At 43.1% G+C, this 20,657-nt stretch overlaps 1 protein-coding gene and 1 non-coding gene across 2 annotated transcripts in view; one reads left to right on the top strand and one right to left on the bottom strand.

The window, feature by feature from the left end:
- The window catches only part of PHF20 (PHD finger protein 20), a 134,548-nt gene extending 132,683 nt beyond the window's left edge, over nt 1-1,865 (bottom strand). Inside the window, exon 1 of the mRNA XM_065891881.1 lies at nt 1,856-1,865. The gene's annotated coding sequence lies outside the window, so the exon portion shown is untranslated. The remainder of the gene's footprint in view (nt 1-1,855) is intronic.
- Nucleotides 1,866-3,489: 1,624 nt separating this feature from the next.
- LOC136135801 (U6 spliceosomal RNA) lies at nt 3,490-3,596 on the top strand. Its single transcript, XR_010656640.1, has one exon. It is a non-coding gene; the product is annotated as a U6 spliceosomal RNA (small nuclear RNA).
- The last annotated feature ends 17,061 nt before the right edge of the window (nt 3,597-20,657 follow it).

Genomic DNA, 20,657 nt, shown 5'->3' with positions numbered 1-20,657 from the left:
AATCTCTTGAGGGTTTTTTGGTTTTGTTTTTTTTCCAACGAAGGGAAATAAAGCAAAGGAGAAAACAGTACCCATCTAACCAGAATCTTATAGGAAGCAAACCACCAGGAGGATTAAGAGCGCTGTGAATAACCAAAGAAATGCAAGGGGATTCCTTTCCAGTTTAAATCCAGCGCTGGGGAGTCAAGCAGCCCTGGACTTGAAGCCACTTCCAGAGCAAGGGGAGGAAAAGGGAAAATTTTTACAGCCGCCAATAAGCAGAGCAGTGTCCAAAGAAAGAAAGAAACCAGAAAAATGCTAGGGGATAGGGCAAGCCAAGAGAAAAGAGCTCCTGTTAGCAGAAAAGTAAAAGATAAAGTATACACATTGGAGACAACATGCAGGCATCCCCTTTAGGATGGGCGGGGAGATCCTCCCCTAGGGGGAGGGGACTTCAGGAGGTAAGACTAGGAAGTGTGCACAGAAAAAAGGTCCCAGAAGCAGAGAAAGTGTGGTGCTGAAGATATTTATTCACCAGTGGAAGGAAGAGGAAATAGGTGCACTGCCCTGACAGGGAGAGCACCTAAAGGGAAAAGGGGTTCCAAAGAGGGAAGGAAGCTGAGGAAAGAAAATATCTTGGATGGCAAAAAAGCTCAAGAACCTTGGACCATCGTATGGAAATGAACAAACTCAGAAAAAAGGTGCGCCGTCCGAGATTTAACAAGCACCAGGAAGGTTGCTGCACCCTGAGAATTGTGTAACCAAAAGTAGTGCATGCTGTACATCTGGAGGGCACAGGAAACAAATACACTTTCAGATATGAAAAGTCTCCCCCAGGAAATAAGGTGGTCGGACTTAGAGAACTCATGAAAAACAGTGCAACCGCAAGAACAGAGTGACTGGAAAAAGTAGTGAATTTCCTTGTGTAAATACAAATATGTATCCTAAAATTTCAGGATTTGGATCTCATTTTCGGTAGACTCTGGAAATGAGGTGCACTCCCAGATTTTGAAGGAGCAGGGAAAGGAAGCGGCCCCTAAATTTAAGAAATTCTGGAAAGCACGTTGCCAGATTTGGGGCCTGGAAAAGGGAATTCTTCCTCGATTTTGTGCGAATATAAGTACCCAAAAAACTTTGGTTATTGGACCCCAGATTTAAGACTCGCTAATGGGAAGAACCCCAAAATTTGAAAGGGGATGCTTACTCAGACTGGAGGCTCGAAAAGGTAGTGTCCTCCCAGTTTGGGGGTCGTGGGTCAAGGGATACATCCTTAGTTGGGCAGGCTTTGGAAATTTAGATAACATCCCAGGGCTGGAGCTTAAGAAACGGGGTGCACCGACCACATTTTCTAAAAACTATAGAGAAAGGGGACACTCCCATAGTCTGGCGCTTGAGAAAGGGGTGTGCTCCCCAGAATAGGATAAAAGAGTCAGTAAAAGAAAACGCGTTCCCAAAGCACAAGGCAACTGCAGGGGCTGCTTGTGGAGCTCTCGAGGGCCACACAGCTCAGGCTCCGGCCCTAGCGCTTACACCCCACCCCCAACACGGCCCGTTCCGCGCCCCGGGCCCCGCACCCCGCGGCCCAGCCCCCTCAGGAGTCGCTGATTGGCCGCAGCCACCGTCACTCCTGAGGACAGCCCTAGGGATTGGGCGCCGCCCGCACGCCCGCCACGCTCTCAGCAGCGGTCCCCGGGCCTCCCTCCCGGCTGGGCGAGCCGGGCCAGGCGGGGAGCGGGGCCGGGTAGGAGACCGGAGCAGCGGTGGCGTCCGTCACCGATCCCGCCAGCACGGCGCGCGCGCGCGACACGGGCCCGGCCCGACCCGACCCTGCCCCAGCCAGCCGGCTTCACCTCGCCGCGCCTTGCCGCGACCTCACCTCACAGCCCCGCTCCGGCTGCTCCGCTCCGGGTCCAACCGACTGAAGGACTCTGCGTGCTGCGCACCACGTGACCCCGGGGACGCGCCCAGCGTATCCCCCGCCCCCCACACACACGCACCATCGACTCCACCGAGTGACGCAGCGCCTCAGCTGCCCCGCCCTCGGCCCCGCCCCACCCTATCACCGTGGCGACGGCTCGGGCGGGACACGCCCACTGCCCTGACGCGCGGGAACAGGCCTTCTCCCGGGTCCGGAGCACGAAGTCCCCTCTCACTCGTATGCACTTTGATCACACGAAGGCCAGGACTGGACACTATCCATCACCCGTTAATTTTGCCTCCCGAATGCATCTCCGAAGCCTCCTACTTCTCTGTATCCTGCTGCCAGCACTCCAGTCTAGTCCACCATCACCTCTCTCCTAGATGATGGTTGTCCTCTCCACCCAATTACTCTTTCCTCTTCCAATCCATTCACACTCAGACAGCGGGAGCTTTTCAAAACGCAACTATATTCACAGCCATCCCCTGCTCAAAGCCCGTTGCCCGCTGTTCTTCAGATTAAGATCTAAATCTTCACTGTGTGCCAGGCTCTTCAGAGTCTGTACCTAACTTTCCTCTCTCACATTGGCACGCATTCAGCTCCCCCACATTCTCAGTTCTCAGCATCTTTCAAGTCCTCAAACACGCCAGGTTCCTTTCCGCCTCAGGGCCTTTGCACTCATTTCCCACCCCCCCACTCCGCTTCACTTCATTAGCTCCTAGGAAGGGATTCCAATTGCTGGTGTGGAGAGGAGCAGTATTCTGCCTCAGGAGACCAGGTCGGAGTTGCAGCCACCCCCAAGGGTCTGAGATGTTTTCCCAGTGGGACTTGGGAAGTTCCAAAGAGGAATGCTTAACATTTGTTATTTAGGAAGGCAATAATGACTTTATTTTACTTTGGAAAAACAGGGCAGCTAGATTGCACTTTTTAAATGTAAATGTAATCATGTCACTGCCCTGCTTAGAACAACCAGTCTCTCCATCACATCCTCCACCCTTGCTATTTCTCTGGCTACATTGACTTGCTATCATTTCTATGGTTCTCTCCAAGCTCTGTCCAGGCACTGGGCCATTGACTAGGCTGTTGCTTTTTACAAAACTAACCCTTTAACAGCTTTCAGTTTGTCATCTCCTCGGTGAGGTCCTCTTTGACTACATTAGCTAGAAAGTGCTCCCCTTGATCTCCTACCTCGTACAGGGAAATTGCTCTCTACCTTATCACTGTTCATTTTCATCAGAGCACTTCACATAGTTTGTAATTATTTAATTTGTTTGTTCTCTTGGTTTTATTTATCTTTTTCCCCAAAATTAGAGTTAGGAACTATCTTGTATCTACTGAATTGTCAGAACCTGACAAATAGTAGATGCTCATTATGTATCTGTGGAAGGAATGAAAGGAAAGAGAATATTTGAAGGGAAAAATGATAATTGAAAATAATGAGTAGATTCTTCTTTAATGACCTGGCTCCATAGGAGTGGTCTTTTCAAATCTGGACTGGAGGCTGAAGAGAGGATTTCCTGAGCTGATGTAGTCAGGGCAGAGGTCAGTGCTTAGGGAGAGCTTCTAGGAAATCAGGGACAAAAGGTTCAGCTGTACACACTTTGACAACACATATACAAAAGTTGTAACCATACAGAGAAGTTTAGTGTGGCCCCTGCCCAAGAATAACATGCAAATTAGTGAAGTGTTCCTTTTTTTTTTTTTTTTTTTTTTTGCGGTACGCAGGCCTCTCACTGTTGTGGCCTCTCCCGTTGTGGAGCACAGGCTCCGGACGCGCAGGCTCAGCAGCCATGGCTCACGGGCCCAGCCACTCCACGGCATGTGGGATCTTCCCGGACCGGGGCACGAACGCGTGTTCCCTGCATCAGCAGGCGGACTCTCAACCACTGCGCCACCAGGGAAGCCCGAAATGTTCCATATTTTTTAAAAAATTTAAAACACCTTCTGGAATTTGAGGACCAAAAGTACCTACATGAAGTCGGATAAGGGCTCAGATACAGGAAGAAAGGACCTTCCCAGGATCCTCTGGGTTTATGTTTATTAACGTGAAATTGCTCAGATTTTAGTGGCTATTGTAGCATATAGAGAATTTTTTTGCCCCGCAACCGAAGTCATGCCACGAATCCATAGCCCCATACAAATATAACATGTTTCTTTACTTATTCAACCTGCACATATAGAGACCCAGGCTTGAGCTGAGCATCAAAGACACAGAGCAGGGGACTTCATTGGCGGTCCAGTGGTTAAGACTCCGTGCTTCCACTGCAGGGGCAACAGGTTTGATCCCTGGTGGGTCGGATCCCACATGCTGGCAGTGCAGCCAAAAAAAAAGACACAGAACAGAATGAGATTTAGGCCCTGCTCTCAAGGAGTTTACATCCTGGTAAAGAAATCATCACAATTTGTAAGCTAAAATTCTTTTTGTCTGTTGCAAATACAAACATGGACACTGTTGCAAGTACAAACAAAAGAAACATGTATTACAAGGATGTTTGGGGGCCCAGAGCACGCACAGGAGGGCAGCCTTGGAAAATAAGCAGCACAGAGCAGCTCCAGCAAGAAACAGCAGCTTCTGCAGCCAGCAGCACCACACATCACAGCTGGGATTCAATCCTAATATCCCTTTGTCTTTGAGTCACTCACTCAAGAGGCAAAGTCTTGGCGGGGAGCTGATGTTGATTGGTCAATCTCAGGTCACATGTATTAGTCTAGGCTGCCAGGGGAAGAGAGAAACGATTTGCCCCTAAGGATATCCCCCCAAATGAAAAGAGAGGGGGAGGACTGATGCTGGCCAGACAAAAATAACTTCATACAAGTATGAATGAAATACCTTGGGAGTTAAGCTTTTCCTGATTAAAAAACCTGTGGAGGGCTTCCCTGGTGGCGCAGTGGTTAAGAATCCGCCTGCCACTGCAGGGAACACAGGTTCGAGCCCTGGTCCAGGAAGATCCCACATGCCACGGAGCAGCTAAGCCCATGCGCCACAACTACTGAGCCTGCACTCTAGAGCCCGCGAGCCACAACTACTGAGCCCGAGTGCCACAACTACTGAAGCCTGTGCGCCCAGAGCCCATGCTGCACAACAGGAGAAGCCACCGCAATGCGAAGCCCGCGCACTGAAACGAAGAGTAACCCCTGCTCACCACAACCAGAGAAAGCCTGCGTGGAGCAACGAAGACGCAACGCAGCCAAAAATAAATAAAATAAACAAAAAAACACTGCAGAAACTTGGTTTGCTTGCTTCTGAACGGAACAGTCCTGGGCTGCTAGTCACAGAATCCCAGTTTGAAAAGTTCTGGTCTAAACTCCAGGTCTCACCACTGCCTCTTTAGCAGCTTCCATTATTCTGCCTTAAGGCCCTCCCCAGCATCTCACTAGTAGTTGGTCTCAACCTCCCAATTCTTTCTTACCTAAAACCTTTCTTTGTCTAGGTAGGCATTCAATTAATAGTTGTGATTGAGTGAACAAGTGATAGAATGAATGTACAGCAGCCTCAACTCCAGAGAGTAGAATCTCTCCAACCATTTCAGAACTGTGGTCCCAGCACATAAGATGACAGCTCCACAATGAAACCCTACATACACATGAGAATATACTGTAGCACCAGAGATATTCAATACCTGCATGGAAGTGTCCTTTCTCTCCCTAAGCATCACTTTTCTTCAACTGTAAAATGGGATGATATTTACCCTCATTCACAGAATTGTCACGATTAAGTTAAATAACATGTGAGAGTGTACTGTAAACTGCATAGTTCTAAATAAATGATTTTCCAATTGCTTTCTTATTAGATTCATTGTCTAGAGTATTCAATGTCCCTAGCTAAAGAAAAGCAGAATTAAAGAACTGAGATAGGATATTCAATTAGAAAACTGATCTTTCTCAACCTCTACCCAGCAAACCTTTATACTCTGCCCTATGCAACCCCAAGGCATTTACAATCAGTCTGTCAAGGGAAAAGGGGAAAACTAAAACAGAAAAGCAAGCCCCTTGGCTGTGACTCACACCCACAGATCCCATGTATTCAGAGTATCACCAAGCCTGAGCATGTCAGTCTCCAAAGCAGGAACAGGGGTATGACATCTGCAGCACCAAGCTGAGTGTGAGAACTCAGGAAGTCGGAAACCACAGTCACAGCAGCATCTGAGGTCCAAGAACCTCCACAAGGCACCAGGGGCCCAAGGGAAGTGGGTTGAGTCTTTGCCCTGGTCTGAGGTCTCTCCAATCTGGGCCTGATGGAAAGTTACTGAGTTCCTCAAGCCTTACTGCTCTCCAAGTGAGGGGGAGGAGAATTAAGTAGGAATTCCAATATATTTCCAGCGTTTTGCAAGATTATATAGAGGGGGTAGGGGCAGGGAGAGAAGGACGATTTTTATTCTTGCTACAGCCACTAAAGAGAGTGATAAAATCCACCTGGACTACTTCAAGGGCAGGGGTTCTCTTCTTTGTCCCTTGGGAGTCCCAGTACCTAGCACTGTTCCGTGTAATTTAAGCATACTAATACTTGTTTCTTGTGGGTTGAAACTTTTGCCAGTTTAGAGATAAAGAGAAAGGGGGAGGAGTTTAGCCCCAGAGACTACTGGAATGGAAGCTATAAAGAAGTCAATTAAAGAAACAATCTCTAAAAATCTGCTAGACTCCAGTTCACTCCCCAGATTTCTTGTAATTTAATTTTAAATAGTCATGCTGTCCCATGATTTGAATTCCAGAAATTATATAAAAAGTATACAATACAAAGTCTCCCTCAAATTTTTGTTCCTCATTTGTCTTGTTTCCATTGGTAACTGCTCCTATCTTCACTCCTGCACCAGAGATGGAACCCATGCCCCCTGCTGTGGAAGCACTGGGTCCTAACCACTGCACCACCAACTCTTACTTTCTTATGAATCCTTTCAGTATTTCTTTATGAGTATAAGCAAAGCTGAATATAAGTTCAAATATATTTTGAACTTTTTACACAAAAGAAAGCATTGATACATGGTGTTCTCCACCCTAATTTTGTCACTAAACACACTTTGGACACCTTGTACATTTTGTACAATGGTATAAAAATAACTTTCTTATTATCTTGTTTTATTTTACTGCTACATAGTATTTCTTGTGTGGATATATTAAAACTTGCTTAATCAGTCCCCTATTTAAGGACATTTGGGTTGTTTCCAATCCCTGGCAATTTAAAAACTATGTTCCATTTAGAAATAATTCAACTCGCGTGCAGACAGAACTGTAGTCTATTCTCTGATATGGAAAAACTGAACCACAGGGGTATATGCATTTATATATATATATATTTTTTTTTTTTTTTTTTTTTTTTTGCTGTACGCGGGCCTCTCACTGTTGTGGCCTCTCCCGTTGTGGAGCACAGGCTCCGGACGCGCAGGCTCAGCGGCCATGGCTCACTGGCCCAGCTGCTCCGCAGCATGTGGGATCTTCCCGGACCGGGGCACGAACCCGTGTCCCCTGCATCGGCAGGCGGACTCTCAACCACTGCGCCACCAGGGAAGCCCTGCATTTATAATTTTGATAGAAATTGCAAGTTACCCACTATAGATTCCCTCAAAATATAACTCCACAGTTGCAAGATGTGTTACAAGTCATCTTTACTTGTAACACTTAAAATCTGCAATTTATTTATAGCTTAAGAAATAGAAATGTTTTCAAGATTATTCCCATAATGTTATTCTCACTTACATGCATTCTTGATAGTGAAATGAGTGATATTCCAGTTATCCAGCTAGGAATGTGTACAACCCACTTCCACAACCATGTATGTCACACAAGTCATCATCATGTGTCTTTTTTTTTTTTTTTTGCCCCACCATACAGCTTGCAAGATCTTAGTTTCCCAACCAGATATTGAACCCAGGGCCCAGCAGTGAGAGCGCTGAATCCTAACCACTGAACCACCAGGGAATTCCCACTATGTGTCTTTAAAAAAGATGTATTAGCAATTATCTTGATGATCTTGATGTAGGGGTAAATATCTATCAGACATGCAAAGGACAAGCCATTAAGGAAAATACTATAAATTCAACAACATAAAAAAATTCTATCCATGAATATATATCTACACATGGATGGTCTCAGGGCTATAGGGAAATGAGACAGGGAATGGAGGCTAAGGAAGAATAACTCAAAGAGGGACCATTCACTTTGTTTCCAATGTTTATAAACAATGTTGCAATAAACAATTCGCTTACTGACGATCTTTCACAATGATGTTTCCAGTTGCTTACAGACAATGCTTCAATAAACAGCCTTGTACATTCAGAAAAGGAAAAAGAGGAAAATCTGGGGCTGTGTCTTGCTTAATGGAAATTGTGTGCCAAGAAGCAAATGTGTGATTGAATGTATTGATATAATTATGCACATTTGAGGTTAAAAAAGGTAGGGGGGAGGTGAAGAACATTGATAATTGATGCTCTGCCCCTCACACCCCTCTGGACTCCTTCTTACCTGCTTATTGACTCACTAAGACCCAAAATCTCTCCCCTGCTTCTCAGTTGTTGCACATTTGTTAGTTTGAAATCTAACCTCCTTGACGTCACCCTACCCAACCCAGCTCACAGTTCCCCTGGGCCTAAAAAAAGTCACTGAAGTCCAATCTAGATTCCAAATTCCACGCTCTAAATAGTATCTCCAAAAAAGTCGTTGGATGACAATTATGGAAAAATGGGTAATCACAGGTACGCTCACACCTTATTCCACTTCGCTTGTTTTCCTTGCCTATATCACTGTCTTTTTTTTTTCCTTGCTACTTCATAAGCACTTTTAAGGCCTTTATGCTTTTCAAAGATTTATTTACCCTACATGCTGAGTCATCACCCTTCCTCCTCCCACTCCTACAATTGTAGGAAGTAAAATAAAGACAGAAACTTGGCTAAAGTAGAAACTAAAGGTGCCATAAAACCCCAAATGCTGAAATCTTATGAATACATAAAGAGCTGGATTCTACACACTTTGAACTCTTCCTACCCTAGAGAGCCTGTGTCTTCCCACCAGGGAAGACAGGGGTAAAACCTTTGACTTTTCAAAGGCCAGTTGGAGAAATAAGTTATATTTATATTTCCTATAGAGTTTCCAATTTTTCCTTTTACCCCTGCACACCACACTCACCTTTGCCTGTCTCCCCTTCCTATTCTACTTCAAATTTTTATCCCTTTTGGAAAAAAAAATAATGACAATATCTATTGAACATTCATTGTTTGCCAGGCACTGTACTAAGCCGTTTACATGAGTTATTTCATTTAATATTGACAATAACCCCTGAAGAGAGGTCCTATGTATTATCATCATTTTGCAGTTGAAGAAATGGAAGCCCAGAGAAGTTAAGTTATTCATCTAAGGTCACATTGCTAAGAATAATTTAAACGCAGACAGTTTAACTCCAGGTCTCATGCTTATTAATCCTGAACTCACCAAATTCTCAGTTGAGACTCCTCTAGCTCCCCTGTTCTCAAACTCTCTCCAATCTGGCCAATTCTACAAACTATTCAAGTTGCCATTCTAACATAATACTAATAATAAACAAAGTGACCCTTTAAAAGCATGTCAAATCATCCACACCTTTGCACAAACCCTTATAATGTTGTGCCTTCTCTAACTGAAAGTAAATTCAAAATCTTTACCTACAAGCCATTCTTTTTTTGCGGTACGCGGGCGTCTCACTGCTGTGGCCTCTCCCCTTACGGAGCACAAGCTCCAGACGCGCAGGCTCAGCGGCCCAGCCGCTCTGCGGCCTGTGGGTTCCTCCCAGACGGGGACACGAACCCATGTCCCCTGCATCGGCAGGCGGACTCTCAACCACTGTGGCTCCAGGGAAGCCCTACCAGCCATTCTTGATCCGCCTCTTGTGTTCCCCAGCTCTCTGACCTCAAATTCTGTTCTCTCTGCTTTGCTCACTCCAGTTGCACTAGCATCCTTGCTTTTTCTTGAACACACTAATCTCACATCTCCCTGGGGTTTTATACTTGCTGTTCCCTCTGCCTGGAAAAATCTATCCCCAGATACCCATAAGACTGAGCACCTCATTTCCTTCTGATCTCTGTTCAAGGGTCATTTTATCATAGAGGCTTTCCTTACCACCCTAAATAAAGCAGTATCCTGTCTTTCTCTATCTCCCTTAATCTCATTTATTTTTCTTCAAAGCACTTATCACTACCCAGTATATTACATATTTATTTTTCTGTTAATAATCTGTTTCATATCTTTAGAATTTGAAATTCTTGAGTGCAGGGATTTTGTCTTCTTTATTGCTAGAACCCCAGCGCATGGAATGCTACCCAGCATAAAACTGGTGCTTAATATTTTGCATGAATGATAATACTAAATAATATTTTTGGAGTGCTTCCATTACACCAGGCATTCTAAATACTTTACATATGTATTTTCTCATTTAATCTTTATAACAATCTTATGAGATTTAACAACCTTTTTAATGTGATGTCCAAAACTTTTCAGTGGTCTATGAACAAATAGCTCTCTGAGAAAAAAAGAAAAGGTTGATTTGTAACATTTGTGATATCTGTAGTATAAATACTCACACTGTGGCTGATTTAAGACTACTAATATGAGATCAGCTGGCTCACAAAATTCCTGGACACTTATTAATTTACTCATAAGCTGGTATGAGCATGGAAACCTCTTCACAAATTAGCCCTTATCAATCTTTCCAATGGAATCTCCTCTGACTCTCCAACTTGCCCACACAGCCCACTTTCAAATCATGAAGAATTCCTGTCTGTGTAAGAACATGCCCTGCTTGTTCTAGACTTAATTGTCATTGGGCAATGTACTTTATTTCTGAGAAGTTCTTTCATCCTTCCTCACTTTGGCTCTGTACTGATGCATCTTCAAAGCAACACCAACTAATTCAACAAACAGTAGTTACACAACCAGCACATTCCAGGCAGGATGTTAGGAGCTGGCGGGTAGAGATAAAGGAGAAGCAGTTGATATTCCCAGAGTAGCTCACAATCTGGTAGTGAAGGCAAAAGTATAAGCAATGAAGTTGAATTACAGTCTAAGAGGAGAAATAATGAGGGATTGATTGAGTCTAACAAGGGTGGGCAGGATCAAGACCAACTTCCTAAAGGAAATAAAACACAAACATCTTTACAGACAGACATTTTCAAGGCAGGGAGATACAGGCAATTTGAGAGTTCTGGAACAGATTGAGAAAGTGCTGTAGAATACACAATTAGGCTTCCTGGACCCCTCTTTGCTCCCCAAACCCTCAGTGGGAGACTCTATTCCACTCCATTATTAGGAGAATTGCCAATGGGCAAGTGGTAAAAATCAATGAGTAGTCACGAACACGAGGGAAATACAATAATAAGTCAATATCTTGGGAAACGTTTGCAAAAATCTTATACTTGTTGGTTATCAGCAAATCATAGCCAACAAACTAGGTGGCCACGGATCAAAGAATGCCATAGAACTTGATAGACCTGTTCAATCAGTTAGAAACATTGGAAAATATAGCAAAAAGCATTGTTGGTGGGATATGGATAAAAGTACACATAATAAATATATAATTAAAATAAAAATTATAAAATTAAACTATGTGTCAGCCACTGATTTATATGCTTTACTTGTATTAATTCATTTAATTTTGCCACAGTTTTATAAAGCAGGTTCTATTATTATACCACAGATATTTCACTGAGAAAACTGAGACTTAAGACAGGTTAAATAACCCACTCAATGTCACAGACATACAGCTGAATCCTGGAGCCAGCATGTACTGGCTTGCAAGAGCTGATTATTAAATATACAGTTGCTAGGTTAAAATAGGCCATAGTAGAAATATTTACACTATGAACATTGGCAAACTCTATACATCAGGCTTCTTTTTTAAAAAAAAAAACTTATTTATCTTATTTATTTATTTTTGGCTGCGTTGGGTCTCCGTTGCTGTGCGGGGGCTCTCTCTAGTTGTGGCGAATGGGGCTACTCTTCATTGCGGAGCACGGGCTTCTCATTGCTGTGGCTTCTCTTGCTGTGGAGCATGGGCTCTAGGTGCATGGGCTTCAGTAGTTGTGGCACGCGGTGGGCTCAGTAGTTGTGGCTCACAGGCTCTAGAGCGCAGGCTCAGAAGTTGTGGTGCACAGGCTTAGTTGCTCCGCAGCATGCGGGATCTTCTCGGACCAGGGCTTGAACACATGTCCCCTACATTGGCAGGCAGATTCCTAACCATGGCACCACCAGGGAAGTCCCTCTTTTTCTTTTTTCTTAAGAGCAAATTTATCAGCACACCATCAGTAGTCTTAGGTACTATTCCAGGCCCTGGGGATATAATAATAAACAAAATAAACAAAAATCTCAGCCTTCATGAAGTTTGAATTACAATTAAATTGTAATTCAAATAGTCTAATGTAATTCAAAAGTCTAATGGTGGGAGATAGACAATGAACAAATAAATAAATAAAATATATGGTATGTAAGATGATGACAAGTGCTATGGAGAAAAGTTAAAAAGGGGTTATAAGCATGGCACGCTACCATTTTTTTTTATCATTTATTTATTTATTTATTTTTGGCTGCACCGCTCAGCATGCAGAATCCCAGTTCCCCGACCAGGGATGGAACCTGCCACACCCCCTGCATTAGAAGCCTGGAGTCTTAACCACTGGACCGCCAGGGAAGTCCCCACGCTACCATTTTATTTTTTTAAATAAATTTATTTATTTTATTTTTGGCTGCGTTGGGTCTTCATTACTGCACTCGGGCTTTCTCTAGTTGAGGTGAGCAGGACTACTCTTCCTTGCGGTGCATGGACTTTTCATTGTGGTGGCTTCTCTTGTTGCGGAGCACGGGCTCTAGGTGTGCCAGCTTCAGTAGTTGTGGCTCACGGGCTCTAGAGCACAGGCTCAGTAGTTGTGGCGCACAGGCTTAGTTGCTCCATGGCCTGTGGGATTTTCCCAGACCAGGGCTCGATCCCGTGTCCCCTGCATTGGCAGGTGGATTCTTCACCACTGTGCCACCAGGGAAGCTGCTACCATTTTATTTTATTTTATTTTATTTTTTAATTTATTTTGGCTGCACCAGGTGTTAGTTGCAGCAAGCGGGATCTTCATTGTGGCATGTGAGCTTCTTAGTTGTGGCATGCGAACTCTTAATTGCGGCATGCATGTGGGATCCAGTTCCCCCACCAGGGATCAAACCCAGGCCCCCTGCATTGGAAGCGCAGAGTCTTACCCACTGGACCACTAGGGAAGTCCCTCCACGCTACCATTTTAAATAGGATGGTCAGGGAAGGCCTCACTGAGAAGGTAACATCTGATTATGACCTTAAGGAAATAGGAAGGAGCAAGACCTGCGTCTGTCTTGGAGGGCAGTGTCAAGGCTCTAAGAAGCACAGACATACCTTAGGTACTTAAGGGACAGCAAAGAGGCCAGTTAACTGTAACAGACAGAGAAAGGGGGAATCTGCAAAGGAGAGTGTGATAACTGTAATTAGGCATTATTTTTTTTTACTTAAAAAGAAGGTCTTGGTAGACGTAGCTGGATAAATCATAAACTAATAGCAAAAATATAGCTCATGTTTATTGAATGTTTCCTGTGAGTCAGACACTATGCTAAGTGCTCCACATACATTATCTTACTTAATCTTCCCCATATTATTTTACTTAATCCTCAGAGCAGTCTGTGAGGCTGGGGAAACAAACTTAACTGCGAGTATAAGTAAATTGCACAGAATTATAATATGTAGGGGAACAGATGAGAGCCCATGTCTGTTCCCACCTGCTCTGTCACCTACCCTTTCTTATTAGAATTGGTAAGTGAATTTGTTCGATCCACAGGATTAATCTGAATGAAGATGTTTCAGTGTAATTGTAGGGCCACAGAGGGGTGTTATTAGGTGTATGGGTGTGACTTGGCATATGATTATGAAAACAAAAACCTATAGACCTTAAGAAAGGCATTAAGAATTAACTGGGGCTTCCCTGGTGGCACAGTGGTTGAGAATCTGCCTGGCAATGCAGGGGACACGGGTTCGAGTCCTGGTCTGGGAAGATCCCACATGCTGTGGAGCAACTAGGCCCGTGAGCCACAACTACTGAGCCTGCGCGTCTGGAGCTTGTGCTCCGCAATGAGAGGCCGCGACAGTAAGAGGCCCGCGCACCGTGATGAAGAGTGGCCCCCGCTCGCCACCACTAGAGAAAGCCCTCGCACAGAAACGAAGACCCAACACAACCATAAAGAAAGAAAGAAAGAAAGAAAGAAAGAAAGAAAGAAAGAAAGAAAGAAAGAAAGAAAAAGAAAATTAACTGGAAGGATAATTTTAACTGAGGGTAATGGGAAAAGACACACAAAGAAGGTAGTACTTGAACTGGACCTTGAAGAGTAAGTATCAGATGCTTATATATCAGTCAAGGTCATGTAGGGTGGTAGAGCCACATGTTATTTGAAGAGAAACAATTTGATATAATGGGTTGTCAACCACATAACTGAAGAAGTAAAAGGAGAAATCTGAGCTATCATGAAGGTAGTAATTGTAGGAACATGTACAACCCTTAGGGCTGAGGAAACAAAAGGAAGAGGTTGAAATTATTAAAACACATAAACTTAGAGGAGGTGCCAAACAGAACTGAAACAGACCTCTGAAGAGGAGGCACAGCTTGGTGGGGGATTGTGTTTCTGAACTCAGAGGGGCTGGGACCAAAGCCTGTGTGAAGGAGGCACTGGGCAGTCAGTGCTCACTATACTGATTCTGGAAGTGCTGGAAAAACTGCAAACTGATTCAGCTGTTGTAATGGGAGGGAACTGCCACTGCCAGAATTAAGACACTTTGCTGGGATGCAACTGATAGAAATAGGAAGCAAGTAAGAAGTAGGCTTCTAGCCTTCCTCCTCCAGCTTTGCGATATCACTCTAGTATTCTCTATTGGAAGAGCATAACAGAGAGCCAGCATATAAAGGAGAAATATTGTTGGCAGAGTCTCAGCCCTGAAATCATAGAGCAGAAGGGTAAATTTGGAGCTGATACAATAGCTAATAACTGACTCACCTTACCTGGTTTAGAAGGCTTTGCATAGGAAAACTGGACAACCACATGTAAAAGAATCAAACTGGACTACTCTCTCACACCATATACAAAAATAAATTCAAAATTTTTAATTGTTTATATTTAAAGACTTACATGTAAGACCTGAAACCATGAAACTTCTAGAAGAAAACAAAGGCAGTGCACTCTTTGACATGGGTCGTAGTAATATTTTTTTGGATATGTCTCCTCAGGCAAGGGAAACAAAAGCAAAACAAACAAATGGGACTACATCAAACTAAAAAGCTTTTGCACAGTGAAGGAAACCATCAACAAGATGAAAAGGCCACCTACTGAATGGGAAAAGATATTTGCAAATGATATATCCCATAAGGGGTTAAAAAAAGAAGAACTCATATAACTCAATATCAAAAAAAAAACAAAAAACCCCGATTAAAAACTAGGTAGAGGATCTGAAAAGGCATTTTTTCAAAGAAGACATACAGATGGCCAACAGGCACATGAGAAGATGCTCAACATCATTAATCATCATGGAAATGTAAATCAAAACCACAATGAGATATCACCTCACATCTGTCAGAATGGCTATCATCAAAAAGACAACAAGTGGGACTTCCCTGGTTGCGCAGTGGTTAAGAAACCACCTGCCAACGCAGGGGACAAGGGTTCGAGCCCTCGTCCAGGAAGATCCCACATGCAGCGGAGCAACTAAGCCCATGTGCCACAACTACTGAGCCTGCCCTCTATAGCCCGCAAGCCACAACTACTGAGCCCATGTGCCTAGAGCCCATGCTTGGCAACAAGAGAAGCCACCGCAATGAGAAGCCCGTGCACCACAACGAAGAGCAGCCCCCGCTCGCTGCAACTAGAGAAAGCCCGCACCCAGCAACAAAGACCCAACTCAGCCATAAATAAGTAAGTAAGACAACAAGTGTTGGCAAAGATGTAGAGAAAAGAGAACACTTGTTCACTGTTGGTGGGAATGTAGATTGGTCCACTACTATGGAAAACAGTGTGGAGATTCCTCAAAAAACTAAAAATAGAACTACCAGATCCAACAATTCCACTCCTGGGTACTTATACAAAGAAAACAAAAATACTAATTCAAAAAGATACATGCAGACTTCCCTGGTGGCTCAGTGGTTAAGAATCCTGCCAATGCAGGGGACATGGGTTCGAGCCCTGTTCTGGGAAGATCCCACATGTTGTGGAGCAACTAAGCCCATGTGCCACAACTACTGAAGCCCACGCGCCTAGAGCCTGTGCCCCGCAACAAGAGAAGCCACTTCAGTGAGAAGCATGCACACTGCAAGGAAGAGTAGTCCTTGCTCGCCGCAACTAGAGAAAGCCTGTGCACAGCAATGAAGACCCAACGCAGCCAAAAAAAGAAAAGATACATGCACCCCTATGTTCACTGCAGCATTATCTAAAATAGCTAAGCTATATGGAAGCAACCAAAGTGCCCATCAACAGATTAATGGAGGGACTTCCCTGGTGGTCCAGTGACTAAGACTCCATGCTCCCAATGCAGGGGGTCTGGATTTGATCCCTGGTCGGGAAGCTAGATCCCACATGCATGCCGCAACTAAGAAGCCCACATGCCGCAAGTAAAAGATCCCCCATGCTGCAACTAAGAACTGGTGCAGCCTAAATAAATATTAAAAAAAAAGATGGATAAAGAAGATGTGGTATATATATACAATGGAATATTAGCCACAAAAAAGAATGAACTCATGTTATTTGCAACAACGAGAATGGACCTAGAGGGTATTATGTTAAGTGAAATAAGTCAGACAGAGAAAGACAAATCCTGTATGATTTCACTTATATGTGGAATCTAAAAAACAAATGAACAAACATAACAAAGTAGAAACAGAGTCATAGATTCTGAGAACAAACAGGAGGTTGCCAGAGGGGAGGGAGATCGGGGTGGAGAGAAATAAGTGAAGGAGGTTGAGAGGTACAAACTTTCACTTGCAAAATAAATGTCATGGGTATGAAATATACAGTGTGGGGAATATAGTCAATAATTATGTAATATCTTTGTATGGTAACAAGTAATAACTAGACTTATCATGGTGAACATTTTGAAATGCATTGAAATATTGAATCATTATATTGTGTAACAGGAGCTAACATAGTGTTGTAGGTCAATTATGCATCAACAACAAGCAAGCAAACATAGGAAATGAGATCCAATTTGTGGTTACCAGAGGTGAGGGGTTCCGGGGAAGAGGAATTGGATGAAAGCAGTCAAAAGGTACAAACCTCCAGTTAAAAGATAAGTACTGGGGATGTAATGTATAACATGATAAATATAATTAACACTGTTGTGTGTTATATATGAAAGTTGTTAGGAGAGCAAATCCTAGGAGTTCCTTTCACAAGGAAAAAATTTTTTTTATTTATTTAATTTTGTATCTATATGAGATGATAGGTGTTCACTCAACTTATTGTGGTAATCATTTCATGATGTAAGTCAAATCGTTATGTTGTATACCTTAAACTTACACAGTGCTGTATGTCAGTTATATCTCAATACAACTGAAAGAAAAATAAAAAGGTGGCTTTGCATGGTCTGGATCTTCACAAGCTTCTTTGCTATAGCCACATGGCCTCTGGCAGGTCCTTAAAGACACCATACTCCCTGTTGCTACAAGGACTTCTGCAGATTTTATTCTTTGACTAGAATGTTCCACCTATTAAATGCTCTTTCTCACACTAAATATACTTTCATAACACCAGAAACCTCTCTTGTAGCACTTGTCACAGTTGTACATCTTCATTTACTGATACAGTCTTTTGATCAAAGCCTGCCTCCTCCAGCTAGATTGTAAGGTTCAGGAGGACAGGGACCATGACAGTTTTTGCACTCCATTGTTTGTTCTCCCAGTGCCTACTTCAGTGACTGCCACATAAAAGAAATTCAATATACATTTGTTTAAAATTATTTCAATATCCTGAAAATAGTGAAACATTAGATGTGTTCTAGAAAGCAGGGATTTGGGGGGCTTTTATCTCCCTGTAGCATCTTGCTCTAGATTCTGGAGGTCCTTAGAAGACCCCCTCTTTCTTCTTTCCCTTCCTTCCTTCCTTCCTTCTCTTCTTTTTGAAACTGAGGTAAAATTCATGTAACACAAAAGAAAATTAACAATTAGCCATGCTAAACTATCCAATTTTCGTCATTTCCTGCATTCACAATGTTGTGTAACCATCGCCACTAGCTAGTTCCAGAACATTTTCATTATCCCAAAAGGAAATCTCATACTCATTAAGTAGTCATTTCCCATTGCTCCCTCCCCCTAACCCCTGGAAACCACTAGTCTGCTTTCTGTCTCTATGGATTTATCTATTCTGAATATTTCATATACATGGAATTATATGTGACATTTTGTGTCTGGCTTCTTTCATTTACTATAATGCTTTTTTTTTTTTTTTTTTTTTTTTTTATGGTATGTGGGCCTCTCACCGCTGTGGCCCCTCCCGCCGCGGAGCACAGGCTCCGGACGCGCAGGCCCAGCAGCCATGGCTCATGGGCCCAGCCGCTCCGCGGCACGTGGGATCCTCCCAGACCGGGGCACGAACCCGTGTCCCCTGCATGGGCAGGCGGACTCTCAACCACTGCGCCACCAGGGAAGCCCTACTATAATGCTTTTGAGGTTCATCTATTTTGTAGCATATATCAGTACTTCATCCTTTTTCATGCCTGACTAATATTCTATTGTATGGATATACCACATTCAGCTCATATATTTATCACTTGATGGACATTTGGGTTGTGTTCATTTTTGGCTATCATAAATAGTACTGCTATGAACATTTGTTTACAGATATTTGTTTGAAAATATATTTTCAATTCTTTTGTGTTTATACCTAGGAGTGGGATTGCTGGGTCATATGGTTAATTCTATACTTAACTTTTTTTGTTTTAATTTTTAATTTTATTTTTGGCTGTGTTGGGTCTTTGTTGCTGTCCGTGGACTTTCTCTAGTTGCGGCGAGCAGGGGCTACTCTTCGTTGTGGTGCAAGGGCTTCTCATTGCGGTGGCTTCTCTTGTTGTGGAGAATGGGCTCTAGGCGCATGGGCTTCAGTAGTTGTGGTGCATGGGCTCAGTAGTTGTGGCTGTGGGCTCTAGAGCACAGACTCAGTAGTTGTGTGGCACATGGGTTTAGTTGCTCCGCAGCATGTGGGATCTTCCTGGACCAGGGCCCAAACCAGTGTCCCCTGCATTTGCAGGCAGATTCTTAACAACTGCTCCACCAGGGAAGACCCCATACTTAACTTTTTGAGGAACTGCCAAACTATTTTCCACAATAGTTGTACCATTTTACATTCCCACTAGCTATGTCTAAGGGTTCCACTTTCTCCATATTCTTACCAAAATCTCTTGCTTCTTTTACAACCACTGCACGCAAGTCATGTTCATATTGCACATATTCCAACTCTGATGCTTCATTTCTATCTTGAGTTAGGACCTGGTTATTTGGAGATGTTTGTGCAAGTCATGTCTCTTTGGGCCTCCTCCAGAAAATGATTGTTAAGGAACGTTTTTTCCTGCTCCAAAACAAAAAATTCTTTTTGAGTCTGTTAAGACACACTTTCAGAGATGCTGCCTTTCTGGGCTATTCATTTTCATTCACTCGTATCACAGAATCACATGCTTTTCATTCAAAATCACTGTGGGTTGATGCTTCTTTTGTTTTTCATCCATCATTTTCAAGGTATATCTCCATCTTGTGATGCCTTGTCAGCAGGATCTTCCTCTTCATTGCTAAATTTGCTTAAATTCGAAAACTTTTGCAATGTTATGTTTGATTACATTTCTTTTTGCTTCTGTTAGCAGATGTTTTAAAACAATACTCTGCCTCCTAATTTGCAGTGTTTTATCCACGTCTCTTGTTGTCGAATCAGAATATTTTGGAATAAAATATATTGCTTTCTCTGGTTCTCTAAGCTTGCTTATGCCATTCCTTCACTTTAAATAAAATTAATATTACCCGATTTGTATGCATTTGTCAAAACTCATATATTGGTAAAATTAAGATCTTTGCATTTCACTGTATGTAAAATTTACCTCATTAAAGAAAAAAAAGAATTGTGAACTAGTAAACTCAGTTTAAAATATGCAATGCTGAAGAGTTTAGGGATGATGTGTACTGATGTCTGTAATTTTGAAAAGAATTAAAAAATTAAGCTGGGGCTTCCATGGTGGCGCAGTGGTTGAGGGTCTGCCTGCCGATGCAGGGGACGTGGGTTCGTGCCCCGGTCTGGGAGGATCCTGCGTGCTGCGGAGCGGCTGGGCCCGTGAGCCATGGCTACTGAGCCTGCGCGTCCGGAGCCTGTGCTCCACAACGGGAGAGGCCGCAACAGTGAGAGGCCCGCGTACCGCAAAAAAAAAAAAAAAATTAAGCTGGATAGAAGGATGGAAAGAGGGATAGGTAGATGAATAGATACGTGGTAAAGCAAATATTGAAAAATGTTAAATTTAAAATAATTGGTAGGCATACATTCTATTCTCTCAACATCTCTGTTTGATAATTTTCATAGTAAAATGTAAAAAAAAAGCAAACCTCAACTGCTCTGATGACCTATGTCAATCAGCTCTTTGCAGAAAATTCTGTGATCACTTCTACCAGTCTGATCCCATCAATTTATTTCATCCAATTCAAGTAAACAAACAAAATTTAGAGGAATAAATGGGATAATGTATAAAAATGGTTTATACACTGTGAAGAGCTATATAAACATGCTA

This window comes from Phocoena phocoena, chromosome 15 (assembly GCF_963924675.1).
Source record: "Phocoena phocoena chromosome 15, mPhoPho1.1, whole genome shotgun sequence".
NCBI classification, from domain to species: Eukaryota; Metazoa; Chordata; class Mammalia; order Artiodactyla; family Phocoenidae; genus Phocoena; species Phocoena phocoena.
Note: the sequence above shows the minus strand (reverse complement) of the source record. Positions and strands in the feature narration are given on the sequence as shown.